Source organism: Lepisma saccharinum, unplaced genomic scaffold, assembly GCF_977018435.1.
Source record: "Lepisma saccharinum unplaced genomic scaffold, izLepSacc3.1 HAP1_SCAFFOLD_501, whole genome shotgun sequence".
In the NCBI taxonomy this organism is placed as follows: Eukaryota; Metazoa; Arthropoda; class Insecta; order Zygentoma; family Lepismatidae; genus Lepisma; species Lepisma saccharinum.
In genome coordinates this window covers 64,117-91,197 of record NW_028143186.1, presented here as the reverse complement: position 1 = coordinate 91,197, position 27,081 = coordinate 64,117, and the positions used below count along the sequence as shown (strand labels likewise).

Below are 27,081 nucleotides of genomic sequence, written 5' to 3'. Positions count from 1 at the left end.
TGTAGCCTTGATGACAGCATTCACTCTCACAGGCATACATTCAATCAGGTGCCGGAAGGTTTCCTGAGGAATGGCAGCCCATTCCTCGCAGAGTGCCAAAATGATAAGAGGTATTGATGTGGATCGGTGTGGTCTAGCATGAAGTCGGCATTCCAAAACATCCCAGAGATGTTCCATGAGATTCAAATCAGGACTCTGCACAGGCCAGTCCATTAGTGGGACATTCTTGTCGTCAAACCACTCCCCCACAAGCCCTGCAGTATGGACGGGTGCTCGGTCGTGTTGAAAGACACATTGGTCATTCCCAAACTGGTCTTCGACATCAACGTAAGCTTGTGCCGTGACATTGCCATGTAAAGCAACAAGGGGGCCAAGCCTCCTCCAGGAGAAATATGACCCCACTACCTCCAAATTTCACTGTCAGCACTATACAGGCTGGTAGATGTCGTTCACCAGGCATTTGCCACACCCACACCCTACCATCGGATTGATACATTGTGTACTGTGATTCATCACTCCACACAACGGTTTTCCACTGTTCTGTGGTCCAGTTTCGATGCTCCTTGCACCACACGAGGCATTTGTCTGTGTGATGTTTGACTTATGGGCAGCTGCTCGGCCATGGAAACAAAGTTGCCGCACCTTGTACCAAACAGTAATGGTGCTTGGAGTAGATCCTGATGCAGTTCAGAATTCCTGTGTGATGGTGGCAATGGATGATTGACGATAATGCTGTACGACCCTCTTCAACACTCGATGGTCTCTGGAGGTCAACATGGGAGGTTGGCCTGCAATATTTTGGGTTGTACACATCCCTTCACTATAACAGCGGAAACAGTGGACAGAGGGATGTTTAGGAGGGTGGAAATCTCACACACAGACATCCTACACAAGTGGCACCCAACCAACTGACCACTTTGAAAGTCTGTGAGTTCGTCATACCATCCCATACTGCTGTCTCACACTGTCTGCAGACTACTGAGTTCGCTGACTATGTGTTCCATGCGGTAGATGGCAGTACTGTGTTGCCCTCTATGACAAACACACGTTTTGCGGTGTGTCCGGATACTTTTGATCACATAGAGTATCTTGAAGTTCATTAGGTAAATTTGAGTTTGAAATTCTTCTGCAGTAAACAATGTTTCGTAGATTAACATATCCCGTAACATTTATGACTTGTGTTTGCATTTTGGTCTGAGTATGTGAAATGGCAAATGTGAACTCTGCATTGAAAACAATTAAATATTACACACACATCACACACCTTTTAATTGAATTTAATTATATAATTTCTTGATACATTGGAATCACACTGATCCTTTATATTGTTAAATATGTGTGGGTGATGAGAGATTGTAATACGTAAGGTTGAAATAGAGAGGACATTTGTTTGTATCCTTGAATTTTTAGAAAGTTTTTCTTGGAAACCGGGAATCATAATTGAATTTTATCAAGGTTCTAGATATATACTGTATTTATGCCGAGACACCTAAAGCTACCAAGAATAGCATTTTACCTGATGTCGGAAGGTGAAGGGTGGGGCTTGACCAGAAAGTTGTTTTGAGTCTTGTGCAATAAGTGAGAGCCCCTCACCCTCTATCAAGAGGATCTACCACTGCCTTCACAAGAGTGCTTCAGATTGGCAACACTTTGTTGTGTGTCTTCATGCAAGCCATGTATTGAAGCAGAGACCACAAACTACTAACTTCCACCCATCCTCCCCTCCTGATGACCCTTCACTCTAGTTTCTCATGGACTTGTGGCATCCATTATTGTCATTTTGCAACAACAGTGAACATTTTTACATTGGTGAACAGAATTCTAACAGCAACACTTCCATCACGGAAGCTAATCACAAATGTCCATTCTTGCCTGGGGAAGTTGGTTCCTCACTTGGTGTTCAGTCAACATCTTTTGAAGTTGAGTAGTTATGGTAAGACTGAGTCTCCCCAATGGAGGTAGTGATTCAGATCCCATTTTAAATTGCAGGTCCAGTCCCAATTAGCCTATCTGACCATAAGTAGACTTAAAACATAATTGTAACAGACTTTTTCTTTTGCCATTTGTGGCCACTCTACTTCAGTTTTTTTGAGGCAGTGTTTCTCAAACGATCCTCCCTTTTTTTGTAAAGTCTAGTCATAATCGAAGTATTACTCTGTGATTGTGCCATAATTCACTTACAAGGGAGGTTATCTACGTGTCCCCCTCAGATTTCCATGAAACTTGGCAGGTGTATAGAGGGGCCCAAAGGAACAAATACGTGTTTTTTTGTTTCAGCTAAAAAACTGTTTTAGGGGTCAGATCCCCACTTCAATTTGTCCTCATCTTGACATTTGAGGGGGTTTTGCCCCCTAAAACAGTTTTTTAGCCGAAAAAAAAACACGCATTTCTTCCTTCGGGCCCCTCTATACACCTGCCAAGTTTCATTGAAATCGGAGGAGGACACAGGGGTCAGATCCCCACTTCAATTTGTCTTCATCTTGACATTTGAGGGGGGGGGGTTGCCCCCCTAAAACAGTTTTTTAGTCACAAAATAACATGCATTTCTTCCTTTGTGCCAAGTTTCATGGAAATCGGAGGGGGACACTTAGATAACCTCCCTTGCTAGGCTATGCAGATATTGTTACTAAAATTTGTTCAAAATATTGATCAATAATGGTGTGTACATATTCTTATGTGATTGTGTGTGTCAAGAAATTTGTTTTAGAATATTCAAGATTTACATGAGAATTTTATAATAGATATTATGTAATCACAAAATACACTTTTTTGTGCAAAATAAAAAGAAAATTTGAATTTTTAATAATTTCTAGAATAATGGGGCTCTGCAAAATGCCGGGAAAGTATTGGCTGATACTGATACATGAGCATTGGCTCCAGAGGGATGTAACTTCAGTTTCTCAAAATAAGACATATTCCTAAGAATACATTATTTCCTAACTTCAAATAGAGCTCTCCATAGGCAATATGTTAAACAAAACAGAAAACCTCATATTTGGAGTTACATTCCTCTGTTCTAAGTTTTAACTTAAAGGTTTTTTTTCTTCTTTATGGTGTCACTGCTCTCATTGAGTCTGAACTATTTCCAGGCCTTGTAATGACCACCACTGATGAACTTCGAATAACATGGGGCAAGGTTCTCGTCCATTATACTGCAATCATCATCTGCAATAGAAGTCCAGGAAATGGTGCTTCTCCCACCAACAGCCAGATGCCTGCAAGTGGAGTTCACCAGGCCAGAAGCGAAGAGAGGAGCAGGTGGATGGAAATCTAAGGATAGGATCAGTGGAGGAGGCCGCAGAGCAAGAAGAATTCAAAGTGAAACAAGACCTGAAATAACCTCGTGGAATATGTAGACTTGGTTACTTTCATTACACCTTGACATTCAGACATTGTAAAAGTGCAAGTTTTCCCTCTAAGGGTGGAATTTTTGTAAACCTTGTTTTTTTTTTTTTCTTGCAGTTTCCTGTAATAAGGTGTGATTTTTTTGTATGCTCTTTTTTCAGGCATAATGCTACATTTGAAAGCGTTGAAGTCCCATATTGGCAGTGATTGAGTCTGTTACTACATTCAAAGGAAATGTTTGGGATTGCATTCTGAACATTTCCAACATTGGACTTGAACTCTTTCAAATGTAGCACTTTGTTGGGAAAGGGAGCTTTTATCTTGTTAAATACCTAATAAAAAAAGTTTACCCCACCTTACCTGAGACTCTTCTTATCACCATTTGGCCTAAAGTGTTTAGGTGGGGAAGGTTCAAAATTTTCTTAAATTGGACTTAGGGTGATTTTTTAAAGCATATTTTGGCCAAAAATTGACCAAAATGTGTGAAAAATATGCTAAAATTAGCACATTTTGTATTATATAAGTCCAAAAATTTTATTCTATTTATTAATTTTATGTAAGTCCAAGAATTTTATAAATTTTTAATGAACACTACATTTTTAAATTTATTTTTCTATTTCAAAACCAAAGATAAGTCAAATTTCTTATTTTCAATATACTTTATTAGTTCTAAAAATGGATACAATAGAGCATACCAATGGTTTTTCCTCCCAATCAGAAGCACTGGCTGAGCAGCTGTTGCTAGCAAGTTTCAATTAGAAAACATTTCTGGATTCCTTTCTGCACTTGGAAACTTGTTCTTCGAAAATTCAGTTCTCCTACCAGAAGGGTGTTCCACCTGAAATAAAAAAAAAATGATCAGCAGCTAGAAATTAAATATTGCAACAAATTAAAAAAAAATATCCAGATTGTTACTCTGGGATGTCAATTGTATGAACAAACAATATGAAATAAATTGAAATTTACATAAGTTCAGTGTACTCTATTTTATGCTTTACAAGGAACCAAGCTAAAACAAACTTAAAATGTGGAAAGTAAAATGGAGGAACATTTAATAACATTTTGGTATGTTGAGAACAAGAACAGAAAAATTTACGATTGGGGGTTACACTACTAAAAACAAAATGTATACTTTGCAAAAATTAACTGACCACTCTGAAGTATTTCCAATTCAAGATATCTGTTGATGCTCAAGAGCTATATTGCCACACTTTGATACAGGTCTCTTTAGTAGACAAGTACATTCTTGCTTATCATATGAAGACCAAAACTATAACATTGTTTTACATTTGTAAAGAATATTTGCATTTCTTGTGTTGAGATTGGATTTTGTCAAACTTTAGTGAGGTTGAAAACACTGCAATGATCTACCTAGATAAGTCCCTATGAAGTATGAGCACAGAGCAATAATTACCAATAGTTTAGACCAGTGATTCTCAAACTTTTCCCTCATTGTGCCCCCCCCCCCCCCCCCAATAGATTTTTATCAGAATAGTGGGTTTTGGGAATTTTTGATGTGTTGAAGCAGTGTATCTGGAGTAGAGCAAAATGGCATTCAGGCTGTATGTGGAAAGATGGTAAACAACTAAACAATAGAATCCTACGTTTACAATCTTCTATGATTGATTAAAAATAAAAATGTGGAACAAGAAGTATATATAAACATTTTTTTAAACTAGGGAAAAATATATGAAAATCAAAGTAAGAAACAAAACTCAGTTTGTAAAACTGTCAAGCACAATTTTGATCTTTTTATTGTAAATCCTCAGAGTTTTTAATGAAAAGGATGTGCCTGATACAGTTCCTTGATGTCTTGTTGGGCACTAGAAACTTTCCAGTAGAGATTCGGCTCCAAATTTAGTCTATTTAGTTCATCATGGATGAAAAACCACTCTCCGAGCTGATAGCGTACCCTCTTCAATTAGTTCATGTACCCCTGGGGATGAACGTACCACAGTTTGAGAACCACCGGTTTAGACAAACTATATTTAACAATACCTTATGAACTACTGTGGAAGATGTGATGACATGGAAAGTGTTAACTTGTGCAATCATACACACATTCAAGACTTGGTCTCGCAGTGCAGTTGGTAAAATGCTACAGTTTGAGCTTTTAGTATTCTTTATATTAATTATTTTGTTTATTAGATGTTTGCGTTTCATTTTTCAACATTTTTTCCACATGGGTTCAAATCCAAATAGAAATATTTCAGAATGGTCGGTTAACTTTTGGAGAAGTGTACAAAGGCAAGGAAAGATACTGTATATTCAAACCTTATTTGATAACATTGAAAATAATTGTTCAACAAAGAACCTGAGAGTTGATGTTGAACGGGACATGATAAAGCTTCTCTCTGGAGTCAAAATATGTCAACACAATACATAATTATAAACTTCTCCTCTGTCCACCTTTTGTTTTCTTCCAGAAAGTTGTTGAATAGGACATGTCAATGAGCACAACTCTCTTGAGAATGAAAAGTAGGTCAGTGTGCGAGAAAAAAATATATGTATATATATATATATATTATGCGACATGTTTTGATTGAACCACATATAGTCATTCAGAAAGAATGGTGCAAATTTAGATACTACAACCTTCATGATATGAACTGACAGAACCGATCTAAAATTTTACATGCACATTGTAAGTATTCCACATGACAGCTGTTGGCCTTCTCCTGTTTTGATGTTGCCATTGTACATCCAAATGTTACCTGACCGCCATGAAAGATTTCTTCTAAGTTCAGAAATCATTAATGTGGCAACATAGCTCTAGCGCACCAGCAGAGAGTAGAGAACTTTACTACAGGTCTCTTTACTAGACGAGAAAAACTGTGGTAAAAGATTTACATGCTTGGTTATAACATAAAGCAGAAACTATATTCGCCCAACATATTAATAGAGAACAAAATGGAAAATTTAAGTATGACGAATAATTTAATTTCAGAGAATACTTGCAATTTGGATTGATTGAATTGTTGTTTTAAGTCCACTTTATGCACAGTAAGGCTAATCAGGACTGGACCTACAGTTGGAAGTGGAATCCGAGCCACCATGTGCCGCCACCGGGTATCGAACCCGGGGACTCCTTGATTACAAGGCGATGATGCTATCACTGCTCCATCGGGGAGGCCCACGTTAAATTTAGAATCAGAGAAACTGTTGTGAGGTTGGTAACAATGCACTCGTTACTGGTCCATCTGGAGGAAATTGCTGTCAAGTTTGAACACGAAGGGTCAAATTATGAATTTTTATGCAAATTGGGTATAAGAATGCCTTGCAAAGTACTGTGCAATGAGCAAAAGTTAATAATTCTCATAATTTGCAGCGAATTATACCACATAGAAAAGTGGTAGACAGCGCAGTCATCAGACCTTTCAAGACATTTGCTGCTAGTGTCATTGTAGAGTATTTGGTAAAGTACTCGTGCCAGAGCTCTTTTTCCATTTGAATTAAGGGTCGCGGGTTCAAATCCAAAACTCGCCAGTTTTTGTTTTTTTGTAAGTAGGGCATTGAGATTCATTGAGTATGGAGTTCCGTAATTAAGTTGAATAATTTTGTTTCAGAATGTTCACAATAATTAATTTGGTGTAGAATTCGACAAATGTTTCCATGTGCTCAACGTATTTGTTTTCTTTTTCTTTCTGGCACTAGGATATACAATTCAGAGATTAGATTTATTTGGAAGCACTAAGTTTCCACTCAATCTAGGCATGTTAGCTAATAGTCTGAAATAATTTTGAAACTAATTTACGTAATTTATCCTTGATTGTTTTTACCATTCACTCTAATTATTTTTATTATATTCTTTAAAAAGGCAATAGGAACTTTCATCAATTTGGATCAAAAAATACCTAAATTGTTGTTATAAGGGTCATTCCACGTCAATTCATCCAGGCCATATCACCCACCATCCCGATTTTGATGAAATTCGGTATACTTATAGAATTTTTAATGCTGATTACAAAAATGACAATTTTTTTAGATTCGTCAAGGGGTTCAAAAGTTACGCGCTTCCTAAAATCTCCGTGTACGCCACTTGCGGCTCCACTTTGAATGACACGTATTAGGTTATAAATGATGGTATCTTCCCTCAGGTTTGCCGTAGAAACGTCAAGCTCCTCTTCTTTTGTTCAAAATAGTTTAAGCTTTCAGATGATTGTATCAATAACCATGTATTTTTATGTATAGTTTCATGTATTTTTTTAGAAGAATAAATGACTAACTTCAGGAGCGAATTTCGTGCAATGCCCCCCTTCAATTTCCCCCCAATTTTATATGTAGGTAGCTCAATGTATGTACTAATGCCTGATGAAAAAATTGGGATGGGCGGTTCAGAGACAGGGTGATAAAAAAAATATTTGCATCAAATGACATTAAAAGTTAATCTTATTAAAAATGCTTATGTATTTAGCACAAAACCTGAAGTGTTTTAAGGTAATATTCAAAATATCTATTCACTATGTGTGAAGGTAAGCATTTGCCACCTCTAAAATTCATAAATTAATTAAAATTTACAAACATAAAATCGAGGTTCCACTGTAATTCAGTTTCAACTGTCTTTAATTTTTAAAGAAATATAATCATCATTATTAGCATTTCCAAGTTTAGCAAATTATCTTCGAGAACATTCTTTTTGTGCATTTTATCTCAATATGGAAGTTCTTTTTTTGGTTACTCTTCACGGGGATACGTAATACGAAGTTAGAGTTAATAATAAACATTTGTGCTGATTAAAGTTTTTCCAAGGAGATTTTTGCCATATACCACAGAAACTCTCGTGACGGGCTGGTTGGAACAGTTAAAACACTTGTATAGACTTCCACAGTATCAAGTATCAAGTGCGGCAATGATGTATGTACCAATAGTATTCAAGGCATAAATTTCTTATCAATTATGTAAGGTGAAATGACAAAACGCGCAGTACGATGTGTCAGCGATTTCAAAGTACTAAACAATATAATCACGAAAATTAAGTATGCACTATTTTGAACTTAGGCTACAGGTTCAATAAGTTACTTTTTACAAGTACAGAGTTACAGTTATCATTTAAAAACTAACTCAGTTACAGTTACTGGTACTTTGAAAGTAATTATGAGTTACTTTACAATTACTGTGAAACTAACTTACAGTTAATGATCATTGATTTGTGTAAAAATTACACAAAATCAATGATCATGAAGACTCGAGTGTTTTATTTGTTTCTATAATATGCCTTCATATATTTACATTACTACTGCAAATAAATGATTGAACACAGAGTCAGCTTTGCTTGAATGATTTTAATTAAGAAATAACGTATCAATCCCTAGGATTGTATGTTTATTTTATTAAGTCTCTCTGAACGCTTCATGTTGACCAGGGCATTCACTTGTTTTTCTCAGCTGTCTCAAGCCTCTTAGGCATGTTTACAATGCATTGTGTTGTGCCATGCAAACCTCCTGAGCATTCAGGAACAGGTAACACTTCTGGTTATGGTGTCAGCGGTTTGCATGGTAGCAATTATAATAAACACGATTCGGCATCGAGGAAGAGCTCGATGGCCAGGGAATATAGAGGTGAGACAAGCTGGGAAGTGACTGGACTTTGGGAATTGAGTTGGGAGAGAGAGGTGGTCAGCAAGGCAGGAGGTCGATAGTGGAAGCACGCTTTGGTCAGCATTAGAGAGAAGCTTACAGAGGACTTCGCTATTTTCATTCAGCTCAGAGACTTCAGTTAGACAGGTAATTATCCTACACCCAGCCATGATACAGGTTCAACGGTTCACAAAATCCAACGAGTTACCATTGTCTTTTCAGTAGTTTAATTCCTTTGTGTAATTTGTACCTTTCGCATGCCAAGCAATAACTCGTCATGTCAATGACGAGTGGTCTCATCAAGAGGATAAATGATGAGTAGTTTACATCACCCCATCAATTAACTGGTTCAGATCCCTTCATTCTATAGAATGACACGTGGTGGATTTGCTAGGGCTTCTCATGCATTTTTTTCGGAAATGCGATGAGAAAAGAGTTTGTAACCAGTTTAGAATTATTCCCCACCCCAAATTTTGACACGTACTGGAGTGCTAAGTTCGTTACCCACCCCAAAATTTTGCTCATTTATTTAGTCTTTTAGTATGTCCTTGCCATATTTCAATTTTGAAAATACACAGGGCCAAAGCTTTTTTAACATTAATGGGTGAAGAATATTTGATGCCATGATAGATGTTTAGTCTAACATGAGGATGAATTCGATTAAATTTATCGACTTCAAGTTTGGGTCGGTAATCAGCGAAATGTAAGAATGCGAAGGAAACTGCGCCCTAGCTCCGTCGCGGTTACCCGCGTCGGGCTGGCGCTTTGGTATCAGGAGCGTCCGGCATTCCGCGTGGCGGAAAGTTCGATGTCGGAGTTCAGGGAGGCCCATTTCATCAAAAATGTGGCCGGCCCAGGGACGTCCGTGGACGATTCCCTATCAATCTGCTCCTGGTAGCTGTGTGGTTCACTCACGAACCCGGTACCATGGCTACGACAAATTCCCACCTGGGAAATTTTTACCATCCAGAATTTTAAAAAAGGAATAAGGAACAGGCATTTAGATTTGAAGATTTCTTGCATTGACAGTGATTTTAGAATTTTTTTTACATCATCTTGAATACGAAAATTATTACAACGTTGGTTATGAGGATGCAGTAAGCTACAGTAAACAGTAAACGAATTTTACCCTTAATATTTTAATTAATTAACAACGTGGATTAAAAGTGGATTTTAAAGTTATTTATGAATGAGGAAAATAAATTAGTGCCACCGAGTCAGAGTCAATCGGCACTATGGTACATTTTAACGAGTCATGGCACAGAGTATGCTTGTTTGAGTCAATATTTTGTTTTTGTTATTATTATTAATTGAAATTCCTTAAAAGTTTAATTTAAATTTGGTTTAAAACTGACCGTAACTTGTAAAGGATTTAGAATGCTTGAACTATGACTGCTAAGACTTTTGCAACGAGGATATTACATTTTATACATATATAGTTTTGGGAACGAATAAGGCCCCGAGGACCACTCATTTATATTCTTAATGACTGAAGTCTCCTAGCACCTCATGAAGGGAGCTTAGATTAAGGAGATAGTCAAGTTTATACGAGATAGTCACTTGCCTTACGTTACCTTAACTTACGCATACATTGCCTGAAAATTTTCAATTCATGTTAATATGTAAAGAAACGAAACGCTAATTATATTCCTCGACACGCTGTACAATGTTCGTACCGTGATTTAGGATATAAACCGCCCGATTAATTAAAAGTTCTAGTTGAGAAGTAATAGATGTATAAATAGGCTGCAGTGACGAGAGATGTCCGTGCACAGGTAAGCAGTTGTGACGAGAATGAGTCCGTACACATATATACATATACTTATATGCTTTAAGCAAAGTTAGGCACAGCCAACTTATTTTGAATAACTAGAAGAGAATTATGAGAGCATTACATGGCGTGGACGTTTCTCACATATTAACGAGATTTTTTTGTTAGTATATATTTATATTTTTTTTCCTGTCCGAAACATTGTTTCGTTTGACAGTTGAATATTTATCCTTAGCACGTTGTAGCTTCGAATGTTAAAAACTTTAAAATGCAGATTGTTTTAAAATCTTAAATATAAATATTGCACGTTTGCACCAAGTTACGGCATTTATTAAAGTGAAACAGGTCTAATATTTTAAATCCACTCGCGGCACATAATAATAATTTATAATAAAATAGCACTAATAATATTAAAGATTAAAAACAGACTTATTATTTAATAATGTGCTTTAGGCACAAAAGTTTTTTTTGCAGTAAGTAACAATACTAGCTCAGCGAATATATCACTAGAATTTTATAGTTACCCTTCAGAAGAAGGTATATGATTATATTAGCAAAGTTTATTTTTAAGCGCCAGTTATGAGAATATTTATACTATATGAATATGTAGACGTCGACGTCAAGATTTATTGCGCTCCACTAACAAGTATTTTCCTTCGGATATTGGGTCATGACCAAAATCCTGGAAATCCATTCTGCCATCGCAGAATGATTAAACCACAACGGTTTTAGTTTCTAACTTTGCCACAATAATATGCTAAGCATATTTTAGAATGAGTAGAGAGAATTAAAGATTCTTCAAGTTTTAGTGATGTTAGTATTTTAATGCATTAAAAGATCGCATAAATAATAATTATTATTTTATTTCAGGTAGTCAGGAGTAAATCAGTCTCAATTTTTTCCTTACCTTGTACCTCAGTACGGTTCAATTGATTTTTAGTATTTAAGAATAAAAATAACACCTGAAATTAAATAAGATAAGTTTGCAGTAAAATTTAAAATAAGATAAGCTAAACAGTGCTAATAAATTTAGAGACTAAATAAATTATATTAAATAAATAAATCACGCAGATAATTTGAGCCTAGAGTCAGAAATAATTAAAAGTTGAGTTAAAATATCTACTATTTAGACTAGGCAAGCTTAAAGTACGTATTAGCTTTGAAGAACTGTTTGTTTTGATTGCCTAAGCAACATGAAAATCATTGCGATTTTAGTTATTTTAAACGGATTTCTTCCATACGTAAAAGCTTCGAATTTTATTTATCTGTTGAACAAGTCCTTTGACTATCCTTATAATATAATTACAATTTTATTATTAATAACATTTATTATTAGTATTTTTATAATTTTCATAATCTGTTATTTTCAATGTCAACGCAAGAAATCTATTACTTATGACCATGAGTGTACCAACGAATTACCGTTAAGCAAACTTAATAATGATTCACCGCCCATTGATCAGAGTTACGACGATGTCGCACCGATTGTTGAAGTGGTACCATTGAAAACGAGTCGCCCGCCAATTCCCCCTCCACTCCCTCAGTCCATTATTATTCAACCTAGGGTACAACAAGAAGTTCAAGATTTATCCAGAAATAGTTTAGTCACTAAATACGACAGTATAGATTTGCCGAAGAATATTTTATCCGTTAAAGATAGAGTTCAGAAATTTGCCGTAAGCAAGGGTCCTAATTTTGTTCAAAACAGCCGCAAAATGGAAAGTGAATTGCCTATTTCACCCTGTGTTCAGCCAGTTGTAAAAGTTAAAGAGTCATTTGCGAATCAGTCACCAGTAAAAGTCGAGAAAGTTTCAAGTGTTACTTTAAAAGCAGAAAGTAAGCCAAATTTTCAGGTTCCCGAACCTGTTGTATCGTTTACAGACCATATTTTCTACGACTTCATGTTCGCCTAGAATTTTATATTAATTATGATTCAAATTTTAAGTATAATTCATTTTTTACGTTTGAGTATACTTTATGCAAGGTTTATTAGTAATTTAGTTTGCTAACAGCTTCCCAACTGTTGTTATTACGAGCACGGAAGTGTTCAAGTAACACACTGTCGCAAGCGCAACGATATATTTTCTCTTTCCATCCCATTTATTACGTCATTTCAAAGGCCTTGACTTTATTTCGAACTCCCGCAGCTGTTACTACACTTTGTTCGTAGTAATTGAAAGTTTTGTACACATGTACGCGTCATTCGGGGCGTCAGCGAACCATCGCCTTGCATTTTCTTTCTCCGTTCCTATGCCCGCTGCCCGAAGCAGCGAATTTTCCCCTCCACCTCCCGAACGGAACCCGAACTTCCCCGAAGTCGCCGATCACGGCAGCGAACTTGCCAGAGCTCTCGTTGTCGCCATAGAGAAATTTTCAGTTGCGTCCAGCGATCACTAATGCAACTTTGCACAATTTAGAATGTCTGGTATCAGCAAATTCCTTTCTCCGCACTGAAGCTCTCTTCCGAGTACTTTGAACACGCTGGAAGCTTAGAAAACACTTAGCATGGGGATTACAACAGCCAGGGGCGGTCGTCCATTAAAATTTTAGGGGATCAGTTTAGTTACGCATATAGCCATCAGAATTTGATTTTTACGATAGAACTTCATGTCAACAATGTTAGGGATATTTTGTTCTATATAGATAAATTTTTTCCGTAAAACGTCGCATTTATGCACTTCAGACTAATCACGATCAATAATTTTACAAAAGGAACAACAAGACGAATTTTTTGCGTTTTTCTCGCAAAATTTTCCCGTTTTTCATAGAGATATTTATAGTAAGTAAATTTTTTGGGAAATCGACGTATTTTTTTTCATTAGAATCAGGATAAAGATAAACGAAATTTTGATAAAATCAGGGAAATTTCTACAAAAGGGCAATTTTAGCACTTTATGCACTTAGAGTAATCAAGATTATTAGCAACATGCCAGGCTAAGCCTCGGTGATTAGCACAGGCATGTGCAGCAAAAGTCGCCACGGCATCGTTAGCCTTTCCAAATTTAAACAGTGTGGTTTACCACAAATGTTATAATTTGGGAAATTATTATTAACATTTATTATTAGGAAATTTAGTTTATTTACCCAATTTGCACCTTATTCAACAATGCAGAAATGAAATTCATTACTTCTTACTGATTAACTTCGTGTTAATGTTAGTACAGTAGGTAATAACTAGTAATTTGTATTTATATTCTAATATATTGCATAACTATTCTCTGTCTATTTTGTTTAAACATACCTCAGGGATTGACACACCATTCTTATATGGGTCAAGTATACTTTTCCGCGGCGGGTCTGTTTACACGACCAAGTGATTTGAGGTATACGGCGGACTCAAGAAGTTTTGAGTGGTTAAATTTCTTTTGTTTAAAGAAAATTTGAAATTGAGAAAGTTTTTATTATTTTTATTGTGTTTAAAATTCGAATATCACCTTTTTAATTCCCTGATGCTATATTTTGTTACCACCTGGAGTTTCAACGAAACTCAGAAGTAGCATTTACTGAAATTTTGTCTTACATTGCATATTTATGAACCACGGCAAATTGCACCGGCCTATTGTTTATTAGGAGGCCATTAGAGGCTTGCCAAAGCAACCTTTAGCACTCTAATAGCTTGCTTTGCGCAACACAAATTTTATATATTTATTTTAAGGGTTCACAACATAATAATTTTTTTAAAATTTAAACAGAATTTAGAACATGCTTGCAACACTTATTTTTGTTTATTAATTCTACATTTTGTAATTTTGAAGTGAAATCTATTACTGACAATAAATTATTCCAGTTTATTAGGACACGTAATGGTATTTTAATATCAGGTTCAGGTCAATTTATTGTTATTCAGAATTTGAATAATAATTTGAACACGCACAGATCAATTCAGCTTAACGAAGGGGAATCTCTATTTTTTAATTATCAGGATTTTTCGCAAATTATTGTGGATCAACAAATTTTACACACAAGAATTTTAGCTTTCGAACAAGTCAAAATGCAGGAAATTGAGTTACTACCTAATATTCCCAAGAATTTATCTGATTTCACTATTCCCCAATGGATTCCGCTTGAACTTGCTTTAAAACAACTTAATCAATCAATTAGTAAGAACATTTCATTTCAGGAATTAGTTCTAAACCCTTTGCCGATGTCTATATTAGTTTTTGTTATTTGGAATGTGTTATTAACCGCAACCCTAGGATATTATTTTTATAAGCATCATCAGCTTGCGAAACAGATTAATTTAGAGCAGCGCAGTAATAATTAATAGGTTAAGGCAACACATTAATCATGGACATTAATATTTTAATTACGGTTGGATATTTTATTTAAATTTTCCTTATTTATTTTCAAAGAGTTATGGCAATTATTTTCTCAATTTATTTTAATCATATTTTATTTTGATGAGGCAAGTTAATTTAATTTTAAAGAAAAGGCAATGGAAATGGGTTGGTTTGGTGTACATGCATACTTGAATTATATATACCCATCCTATTGCAATTTCCTTTCTTTGTCATAATTTTCCCTTTATTCAACCTAACCTGTCTATACGGAACGCCATGGACAAGCAATGCCTACACCATCCATGGGCATTTTTCATGATGGACATCCGCAGGCAGTCTACTATTACCAGGCAGAAAGACTGACTATCATTCTACGAGGGAGACATGCAGACATTTTAAGTACTATTTCAAGAAGAGACTCGTCACCACCAATTTGAGGGAGACATGCAGACATTTCTACTTATTACTGCACGGAGACTACCTTTTACAGGAAGGATGTAGTCAACCATACATTTCCCAGTATAGCGGACTACACATTATCAACAACACCTAGTGATGGAGCTAGATAAAATTTCCCTCCACACTGTTTGCAGTTCAAACAACTTTTCCCCATCTCCCAAGTTCTACGGGTAATTTACTACATTTTTACATTGCCCCAATGCAGTCAAGACGACAAGTAATCCAGAAAGAAGAGGAAGCAGAGAAAACATACATTCTACAAACAGCAGTTCTGGTCACAAACAATAATTACAGAATTGTGCTACAGTGTTTCTACACATACACATGTGAGCTCCTATCATGTGTATCTATTTGGTCATTTAACATGCATTATGGGAAACAGTACTTTTCCATAGTCCTTATATACATTTTCAGTGTTGTGTCATGCATAAGAACTAGTTTTATATGCATGCAAGTTTACATCATACTACAAGGAAGCGACAAGCACCAGTGGTGTCAATTGACCAGTGCAATTAGTGCATAATTTTTTTTAAGATGAAAATGTGCCTTTTGGATAAACAAACAAACATGCAAGCAATAAATAACATAATTACAGCACTTTCGAACATTTTAGAAAGCATGCTTTAGTGACAATATTTTATGCATATGTTTATAGCATGCAGTTATTACTGTGATATATTTTTTTTTCTTTCTTCTCACCAAGCCATATGTATGTATACAGTGTACAGTTTAACGTAGAAAAGAAAATTGAACGCTATAATTAAGTTTTTACCAGCGACAGTTTTCAATGTAACTCACTATATGCATTGAATATTGTATTATAATACATTGGAATGTGCAACATAGCCAGTGCAAGTTCATATAAGTTCATATATTTGGCGATGTCATGAGTGCAGTGGCTACGTAGTTCGTACAACATACTACATTTTGATATAATCAGGCTTTCACACGGACAAAACAGTGAGATGTGACAAACGTTTTACATGCCTACTTACGTGTACTTACTTGTGCACCTTTTTAAGGTTTTTCTATTTATTTGAAGAGTCTATATCAAGTGGCAATATAAATAAACATTGTGAATTTCGTTTTATCTTGCAAAGACGCTCCAGCCAGCCGCTTGCCTCGCGGAACACACAGAGTCGTTACCGCGTGGCGAGGCATCACAGACTCTTGACTAGGAGCAGGTGGATGAGCAATTATACATAATACACATTACGTACGCACAAAATGTGATACATTAAGAGTTTTATCGCTTAACGACACGAACTTTTGTGATTTCTAGTCCTATAATAGTATATATTATTGTTTTTTACATCGTATAAACATTTGTTAGTATTAAGGGTATTATTCATTATAAAGTTTAGGGAATAAAATTTTTTTTCCTTCAGGCTACGGCAAACAAGGGAAAGTTATGTTTTGGTGGATTTCTTTTGTATATTTGGGTTTTTTAAGAAATATATGGAATTGGCGAACCTGAGTCATGTCAAGCTTTGCGATTTGACTTTCAAATTTTCAAAGGAGAAAATTTTTCCTAGGCGGCGCGAACGTATCAATCCCTAGGATTGTATGTTTATTTTATTAAGTCTCTCTGAACGCTTCATGTTGACCAGGGCATTCACTTGTTTTTCTCAGCTGTCTCAAGCCTCTTAGGCATGTTTACAATGCATTGTGTTGTGCCATGCAAACCTCCTGAGCATTCAGGAACAGGTAACACTTCTGGTTATGGTGTCAGCAGTTGGCATGGTAGCAATTATAATAAACACGATTCGGCGATTCGGCATCGAGGAAGAGCTCGATGGCCAGGGAATATAGAGGTGAGACAAGCTGGGAAGTGACTGGACTTTGGGAATTGAGTTGGGAGAGAGAGGTGGTCAGCAAGGCAGGAGGTCGATAGTGGAAGCACGCTTTGGTCAGCATTAGAGAGAAGCTTACAGAGGACTTCGCTATTTTCATTCAGCTCAGAGACTTCAGTTAGACAGGTAATTATCCTACACCCAGCCATGATACAGGTTCAACGGTTCACAAAATCCAACGAGTTACCATTGTCTTTTCAGTAGTTTAATTCCTTTGTGTAATTTGTACCTTTCGCATGCCAAGCAATAACTCGTCATGTCAATGACGAGTGGTCTCATCAAGAGGATAAATGATGAGTAGTTTACATCACCCCATCAATTAACTGGTTCAGATCCCTTCATTCTATAGAATGACACGATAATTAGTATGCTAACCACGGTATTTTGAATATGGTGTCATTGATTCCACTTGCACGTATTTCTTTCTCCTCCATTCCAAGATCAACAAGGTCCACTCCTTTGACAATGACTTTTTCCTAGCTTGAGAACCACATTCCAAACGAACGCAGCAGACCACCAAAAACACTGAACATTTCACATATAATTAAAAATGAATTGAAGTAAAGCGTGGATGTTCTAAAGTTAGCATGCAACACAGCATAGCTTCCTTGCCAGGCCAGCAATTCCAGTCGCTAGTTACAGTTATAATTAAAAGTAACTGTTACTTGCAACCAGTTACTTCGAAACACTAGTTGTTTAACAGTCAATGCAAAGATAAAAAAGAACTGATGAAATAAGTTTTGTGTAACTGTGTGGTTTGATTGTTGAGAAGAAGTTTCTTTTTGAATTCCAACCAGGGAGTCGTAACGTACCCAATTTGCGTTACACGGTACGTTCCATTTTGTAGGAGGAAGAGTATGGTTCAGCTGCTGGTACCCATGGAACGTAACGAAATGCAATATGTTACAGACTGACGTTACAGAGAACGTAACAAAATGTATTATGGTAGATATTAACGTTATAAAGGAACGGAACGAAATGAGCACATTGGAACATAACGTAATATGCAATATGGTATATACTACCGTTACAAGGATACAAGGAACGTAGTAACGAAATGCATTGTGGTATATACTAGCGTTACAAAAAAACGTAACGAAATGCAACATGGTAGTAAATAACGGTACATAGGAACGTAATGAATGCAATCCTCCGTAACGGAACGAAGTGAAAGGCAATATGGTTAATTAACGTTACATAGGAATGTAACAAAATGTAAACCACTGTAGCGGAACGGAACAAAATGCAGTTGGGTACATACCATCTGCATAAGGAACGTAAATAAATTCAGTATGGTAGATGTTAACGTTACAAGGAAAGAACAATTCACAAATGTTTGCTAGTAACGTTATAGGTGCGTGACAAATATAATCTATTAAACATCAAGGAAGAAAAAGGAATAGCCCAAATCTCTTACCTTTCTTTTGAACATTGCGAAAAATAACTCAGTATATCGTATGGGATTAATGTGAAATAGCCGTTAAAAATATGGTTGTTTGTAAAAAAAATTAATTTCAACCAGGGTTGTTAAAGGGTCAGGAATTTTAAATCAATTCAATTCCGGTTCAGCAGGGAATATTAGCAAGCATAAATGGATCTGGACCGTAAAGAGCCTTTTTATGTTTAAAATATTTCAATTCGTTCCAGGAACCTTTTCTCCGGATCAATTGAAATACGGCACAGGGACCTTCTTTCCGGATCAATTTAAAGACTGTCTAAGTTCCATATTGAAATGAAAGAATACGCAACTTGGACCGAATTAAAACTGTGCGATAAAGAAGGTTCCGGTCTTGTTGCGGAACCCAATAGAACCCATTAGGATTTATTGGTTCGTGGACGTTTAACAATCCTGATTTGAAAATTACATTTTTGGCTCGAAATTGAATACAGCTTCCAACTAGTGTAGAAATGAGTAGTCATAGACGTGCGCACGGGGTGCAAATGGGAGGGGGGCACATGCCCCACCCCCTAATCATTGACGTCTACCGATATTTTCGACGCAGGGACAAGCAAGGTATTTTTCCATGGGGCATATTAACCAGATAATAGTGTTGCCCCCTCAAGAAACACCACTTGAATTCGAAATTATCGCATTCCTGCATTCCCATTATAATAAATTAATGTACATTACTATGACTGGGATCAAATTATACGCGTGAAATATATACTTTTAGCTGACATTCGTTTTCTAAAGGGGAGATGTGGCCATCCTCGCCCCCTTTCAGATTTCCATGCTCCTATATTATTATACTTTAATCCAGAAATTTAGGGTTGAGGAATCTTATCGCCGGTTATTAAACGATATTATGCTCTTGAAGAAAATGAAGTATTACGAAGCCGATGAAAGTTCACAAAGCAACAACGGCGGAAGAAGGTGCAGTGGCACAACCACAGGGGGCAGGGGAGATTAGCCCTCAAACTTGTACGGAAATCAATTCTAGGAGGTAAGGAAGGCAAACATTGGACCATAGAAAGAAAGGTTGCAGAATCTAAGAGTAGCAAGACAAAGGGATACTGAAGATGGATTTAGTTTTCACGTCTGTCGTGCACTATTTCTTCCAGACGGTCAAGAGCACCTGCAAGGAGGCACAGAGGGGCAATTGCCCCCTCTTGATTTCTATCTTTATACAAATATAAATAAAGTTATATAAACTTGGACAGTTGCTGCTGCTTACGGTGTACGTTTTGCCCGTGTAAGGTAATAAATAGATGTATTATTAATTTTTGAAACCCCACCGTTCATTTATAAACACACTGTATATGAGTCATTGTGAATTCGAGTCAATTAAAACATTTTGCGTTGTTGGGAGATTATCTATTAGGATAAAATTTGGACATAATGAATCTAAGTAGAGAAAATGCAACTTGTATATCAAAATTGCCATGTCCAACTGATCTCCGAAAGTAGTGTTTAGCACGTCACATTTCAAGTATATTGTAATAATCTTCAATTAAGCCAAACGTTAACGAACAAAACAACTTTTATTTAACTTATAACTTCATGTTATATAAACTACATGAAATACATTTAACAAAGACAAAAGACAAAAGACAATCTCTCTCCAACTCGACTTGCTCACAGTATCTCTTCTAAAATTTTTATCTTTTATATTTTTCGTAACTTCTATCATATATGATTGATTAATTTGAGTCCACTTTATGCACAGTTAGGCTAATCGGGACTGGACCTACAGTTTAAATTGAAATCCCAATCACTTGTGTCTCCACCGGGTATCGAACCCGGGACCCCTTCATTACAAGGCGACGACGCTACCACTGCGCCATCGGGGAGGCCATTTCAAGTATAGTCCATGATTGTATCTATAGTGCGCGTCAAATCTCCTGCATATGGCGATAGCCAATAGCAGCGCACTGCAGCGGTGCCATGTCGAAATCTCACACGGAAAGAGACAGCGTGGTCGAGCGAAACGCCTTGTCACGGAGAGCACGGAACATTAGATAATATAACATATAATAAACATAATGGGAGAAAAGAACATACCTGATTAGGGACTGCATAATTCTTTCAATATTCTCAAGGTGGAAGTTGTGGAGCCTTTGTAAGATATTTTGTCCCGTAAATAGTACGTTATCTTTTTGGTAGTAGAAAATTCGCCACGATCGTAAATTTCAAAGACTGTTCTACGAACTACGTCTTTTTTCAAAGTCATCTAAATTTGTCGTTCTTTTCGGTATATTAATGTGCTTTCTAGTCTAGGTTATTGAAACATTGGAGCAGGCCCCGATCCACATTGTTTTGCCCCCGAACATATCCGAGAAACGGTAGCTTGATTCACACCACACGCTTGAGCTGTTAGATCCTGGCACTTCTTAAAGTCAATTTTACTTCTTTGTTCGTCACTCGAACACTTTTTTTTTTTTAAAAATGTACACCTGAAAAATCACCTGTCGTGCCTGGCTTCGTACAACACTGTATTTTTCCCTCTTCTCTCGCCATCACTACCACTTGGTTTACTCAACGACATGCTGCACACACCCACTAAACACATGAAAAAAAAAAAAAAAACGAACAATGACGGTATCCTCTTCGTCAACTTCTTCTGCCATCACTGGGAACGAACGTGCCCTGTTCCCTTAGCTAATCGGAAAGTTTCAGAATGCAACAGGAACGAAGGGAGAGCAAAAAGGATACAATGCAAATACGTTTATAATAACATTGCTTCTACAGAGGGAACGGTATAAGCTACAATCACGCTTGTTTTTCGTACATACTCGCAAATTCATTATCTTTCCATCTGTTGAACTACTGACACTTGAAATAATCTATTTATATCCGAGCGCCAGGTACACGATTTAGTAGCGAGGTGAAACAGCTTCTGAACTAGGCAACGCTGCACGTCCGTGATTCGCTGGTGCTGTTTAGTCGTTCAAGGTCATATGCAGGAGATTTGACGCGCACTCTAGTAGTATATGAACGAGATGTGTCCCTCCATTCAAACAATACGTGGCTTGTCCCTACCGAACGAAGTGTGTCACTTATAAATTAAGTTTCCGAAAGCAGGTATTATGCATGAACAGAACAAAAAATACTCGTGAGAAATTACAAAAATTATAAGTAAGTTCGTGGCGGGAGTTATTGAAGGTTTTCCCCACAACCTATCCGCTTTAGGTTCCGGGTTCGAGTCCTGGTCTGTAAATATCTTTTTTAGGTGTCTCTTCATTAATTTAATCTAATTATCATCCATCTTCATAGTTTCGATTAATTATAAAAGTGACATAAAAGCGAAGCAAAATAAGAACATATAAAATAATTGCAAAATGATTACAATGTCAGAACTACATTTGAAAAATAAAATGCGAACAGAAGGTTCATCTTCAAACAGGCAGCATGCTCCCGAAAGTTGCCAATCCACGTGTAGCATGACCTTCGATACTGGGGTTGTGCTTTTTCAGGAAAGTTTGCTCGACGCTCTTCAAGCGTCTTATCAAGAATGCCTCGGTGTTTGCAGCATTACCAACTTATTTTCCGTCGGGAAAATCTTTTTTCTCCTATTTAATCTGCGGTTGACTCTACAATACAGCATATTAATCAAGATACAACAACTGAATTACGGCGAAGTAGGTTAGAAACCCTGCGTGCTCAAGAGCAGCTTCGATAAGGCACCGGAATTGTTTCGAGCTGAACCAGGAAATGGGCGACGTTTATTCCCCAAGGCCATTCCGTAAAACTAATGCCACAAGAAGTTTTCTGTGTGGATTTGTGAGCATGAAATTGTAGGTTAATGATAGTACTACAAGACGTCAAGTGGATTTATTTTTCTGTTTCGTTATTTTATATAGCTTTCCTACCTATATAGTTTGAATAACTAATTAATCATTTGATGAGCAGACAAACACGAAGAAGCCGATCCCGTGGCAAATTGGTTAGCGTAATAAACTGCGAAGTCTAATGTCGGATTAGAGCCTGGACTAGAAAATATGGATGGGTTGGGTCATTGTCTTTATACCACTTCCATCACCTATCACATCCTTTATCATCGCGATTAACCGAAAGTGGTAGACGCGAAATAAAAATAGAACCTTTGCACGGAAGTCCGAAAGAGAGGCAAGGGAGGGGGGGGGGGGGGTTGCAAGACCCACCTGGAAAATGAAAGTCAACCAAAAACTATATATATATATATCACAATTCCATTTCAGCTGCAATAATATATGTTAATTATTGCATGAACATAACTAGCTAACTAACTAACTCTCTAGCCTTCTTAAACCCGAAGGTTCATGGCTGCAGCAACACAGGCCTTCCATCTGTCCCTATCTTGAGCAAGTTCTATATACTCTTTTCCATCCCTACCGATTTCCTTTAAGTCTATCTCAACGTTGTCCCTCCATCTTCGTCTTGGCCTTCCTAAAGTTCTCTTACCATCAGGTTTCCCAACAAGAATCCTGTAAACTCCTCTTTTCTCTCCCATTCGTGCCACATGGCCTGCCCACCTAAGTCTTCTTGATTTAATTATTCTAATTGTCTCCTCATCCCTTTTAGGTCCAAATATTTTCCTAAGGATCTTATTTTCAAATAAGATGAATATGATACGTAACTTCAAATTAAAGCAATGTTTTTTTTAGGAGACAACACTGTTATGCACCTTTTTTGCTCCCCCGGAAAAACTACCTTGCTTGCCCCTCTTTGGAAAAAACTCAACAAAGTGCATTGTGAGGGAAATGCGTTTCAAGTTGTCAGGCACAGTTCGAGCTCTACAAAAACTTGGTAACAGTAGATCGGAATGTTTCATGCGTGATTTTCAAAGATTTTATGAAGTTTGCACTGTGCCTGGCAACTTGAAACGCATTTCCATCACAATGCACTTTGTTGAGTTCGCCCTTCGTATCCGCAATGCCTCATATTTTCAATTACTTTGAAGCATTTTGGACCATTTTTTATTTTTATAAGCAACTGCATTAATTGATAGAATGATCTTAAACATGAAACTAATTGTTTCTTCCAATGATTAACTGTTTTCTTTGCCTTTCATTACGCTAGGTCACTCAGCCGCTATCTTCGTTGTGAGCCTAGATTAAGTGTGATTGGAGCTTATCCTATATGCTTTCTTCATACAGCATGGCTGTCGGCTACATGTTTGACATCTTAACACAACTTCTTTCAAACATCGCTCATGAAATGTATTTCACCTATCGTCCTACGGGAATCAGAGGGACGTAACTACAAAAATGCTGTTTTCAGTTTCGTGAAAAAAAATCCTCTGAAGAGTATTTGGAGTAAATCGACATTTTCCACTTCTAATGCTTATCTGTAAGGCGGAGTCACATTTAAGAGTCATATTCCTAAGAATACATTATTTCCTCTCCTATTAATTTGATAAATTAGAGTTAAGTCGCTCTGGTTCTCACACACGCTTTCAGCTCCTATTTTCCAAAATTTGGCACGTTAGGTATTACGCCAGGTGTGTCATTTGGGTACGATACTACATTTTTATTATATGCCTGTGGAGATTCGAACAGTGTTCTCGGCTTGCGAGCCAGGTTATATCGGCGTTAGCGTCCAACGTTTGGAGCGCGTATATTCCTCTAAGCAGGATGCTCCAATTTAAGCTGGCTCGCAAGCCGAGAACTCTTCGTCAGGAAAGCTACACTTTTTTACCCATGAAAGTTATTGTCCGTGGCCTGCAAGCAAGGTTCTTGCAACAAACTGCCTCGAGAGAATTATGCGTAGGCTATGTGTGACTTTTCTGTTTCTCAGACCACGTGTGACTACCTACAAATTATGTGAAACAATAACATAAACAACTTCCCATCTGAGTATGAGAAACCACTTGCATTCTAGCCGGGTTCGATTCCTGGTGGAGGCACAGTGATTCGAATTCCACTTTAAACTGTAGGCCCACTCCCAATTAGCCTATCTGTGCATACAAGTAAACTTAAAACAAGACAAACTTTCATTCTAACCTCAGTCACTTATGGGAGCTGCTTAGAAGTAGTAGTGTTGACTGCCATGACTAAAATTTCTGGATCCAAGTTCACTTCGTCTCAACGATTTTATTTGTTGTTTTAAGTCCCCTTTATGCACAGTAAGGCTAATCGGGACTGGACCTACAATTTAAAGTGGGATCCGAACCACTTGTGCCTCCACCGGGTATCGAAGCCGGGACCCCTCTCTCGACGATTTGACCGAGTCTGCACTCCCTGCGCTGCACTCCGCTGTCTATGCAATGTAGTTTTAAAAGTTGTTAACTGAGGTATCCTAGTCACCAATTCCACCGCTGCCACCGGTTAGTCAAGGTGTGACTCATCATCAGCCAGGCTCGGACGAAACGCAACTCATTAAACCGTCGCGGACGAACTGTAGCATTTTTCTAGGAATTTCGCTTTCGGACGAAACGCTACTGAACCGTACAGCAGTCCCAGTGCCTGCTCCAAGTTGCACAGCTGCTTTCGGAGCTCTTGGTTTGGAAAGGGAGTGGGGATGAGGAAAAGGTCTTGATTTTTCATACTGAATCTCGTTCATTTCGTTCTCCTATTTCTCTTGGTTGAATTTTCTGAGATACGGAATCTACCTCATTTTCCTTTTCATTACGTATTATTGCGTCACCCACAGTACTCTTACATGTACTTAACATTTTCAATTTCCCTGTACCTGCACCCTTTGGTTAGGTAAAAATAAATAACTGCAGTTCGTCAAATGTTGTATTTTTGTTTTTGTTACCCATTTTTCTCGTACTTCAGTCAGGGGCAATGGAGCTACTGGTAACAGACGTAGTTAGGAAATAGCATGAATTGTTTCTTCCCCGCACTGTAGTTGACCGATAAAAGAACTATGTAAAGTCTCGTTTCTATTACCACAAATTTTACCGCGCAACATGACACGCGGCATGCGACGCTGCATGTGCCAAGCATTTGTTGAAATGGAAACTGTCTGCAACATGCCGCGGCGCAAGTGCCGGGGACAAAATTGCCCCAAACGATTAAGACGCACAACGTGCGCGGCGACAATGGAAACAGCCTACAGCAAGTTCCTGGGCACGGGCATACGAACTAGAGTAGAAACAGACGACGCGACTACAATCTGTGGTCCAACAAGATTTAATAACAATGCAAAATCACTTGCAGTCATTCTTACAAAGTTTTCGTATCCACTTTGAAGACGTAAGTCTCTCATCAACGAGTTATATGCTCCTTCCGAATTTCTTTTCGCTTGAAAACTTCTAATCCACCATCTAGGTTGTTTTCGCCTCTTTTTTTTTATAGAAATTCATGATACGCGCCTGCCATAACCACAAAACCCGCCATAGCTTTATTGTTCATCTTTACCCAAGTTAAATCACCACCAAATTATTACAATACAAGAGAAGAAACACTGACTACTCTAAAGCACTGCACAACGCTACACTGCGATCCTGCACTCCAGTGTTGTTGCGGACGTATTTTGAAGAAGTAGTTTTGAATTGGAAGCAGTACGAGTACACTAAATGACGCGCAACATGCGCCGGCACATGTTGCACCTCATGGATCTGGAACTTGTCAGAATGGAAACGTAGCTTAACAGAAACAGAAGGCTTTCACGATTTGTCTGAATATTAAAGTGATCTCTTCTTTCACACCCAAACATAAATAACTATTTTCAGATTTGAAACCGTAACAGGGGTGTAAGGGGTGACCTTCCACGTAGTACACCCAATCGTCAACTTCATTCCACGTAGTACACCCTGGACTGCTCTTTGCAGACTAACGAGGTTCTGGCGACTGACCCTATAGCCAGTATAATTCTGTGTGTTCTGTTTTTTGTCATGTGTGCTGAGTGCCCCTTTAGAGCCTCAGCTTTTAACCTAAGTCAGAATATTTTAATATTTCAGTTATTCGATATTACAGTTACGTTATTTGTTATGGTAAGGGGCTGGTCCCCGTATAACGTGGCGGTTGCAAAATAGCCTAAGTGCTGACGCACCCAAAATTAAAAAAGAAAAATGTAACAGGGAATATAGCTTTAATAAATGTCTATAAATATTTCACTATCGTTTATATTTATGTACATGTTGTTAATTTTGAAATATTGTGAAGAAATGCAGCAAAATGCTACATATTCGATTACTAATGTGAGCCACTGTACATGTTATGTTTTTATTTCATGAACAATGCGACACCACAGGTCCCGAGTTCAGATCCCAGCCTGTATATTGTTTTCATTATTTTCTTCGTGATGTCCTTTCATCAATTTTGTCATTGCATCACCCATCCTCGTCTTCGCGATTAGCCAAAAGTGGCAGAAAACCAAAGTTAAATATAACAAATGAAAATCAAACATTACTTTGCAAGACAAGAATGGA

At 37.3% G+C, this 27,081-nt stretch overlaps 2 long non-coding RNA genes across 2 annotated transcripts in view; one reads left to right on the top strand and one right to left on the bottom strand.

The window, feature by feature from the left end:
• LOC145982967 (uncharacterized) overlaps positions 1 to 3,414 on the top strand; it is a 45,916-nt gene extending 42,502 nt beyond the window's left edge. The window contains exon 7 of the long non-coding RNA XR_014441213.1: positions 3,090 to 3,414. This is a non-coding gene — a long non-coding RNA (uncharacterized LOC145982967). The remainder of the gene's footprint in view (positions 1 to 3,089) is intronic.
• A 643-nt stretch (positions 3,415 to 4,057) lies between these two features.
• Positions 4,058 to 27,081, bottom strand: part of LOC145982966 (uncharacterized) — a 42,292-nt gene continuing 19,268 nt past the window's right edge. Inside the window, exon 3 of the long non-coding RNA XR_014441212.1 lies at positions 4,058 to 4,183. This is a non-coding gene — a long non-coding RNA (uncharacterized LOC145982966). The remainder of the gene's footprint in view (positions 4,184 to 27,081) is intronic.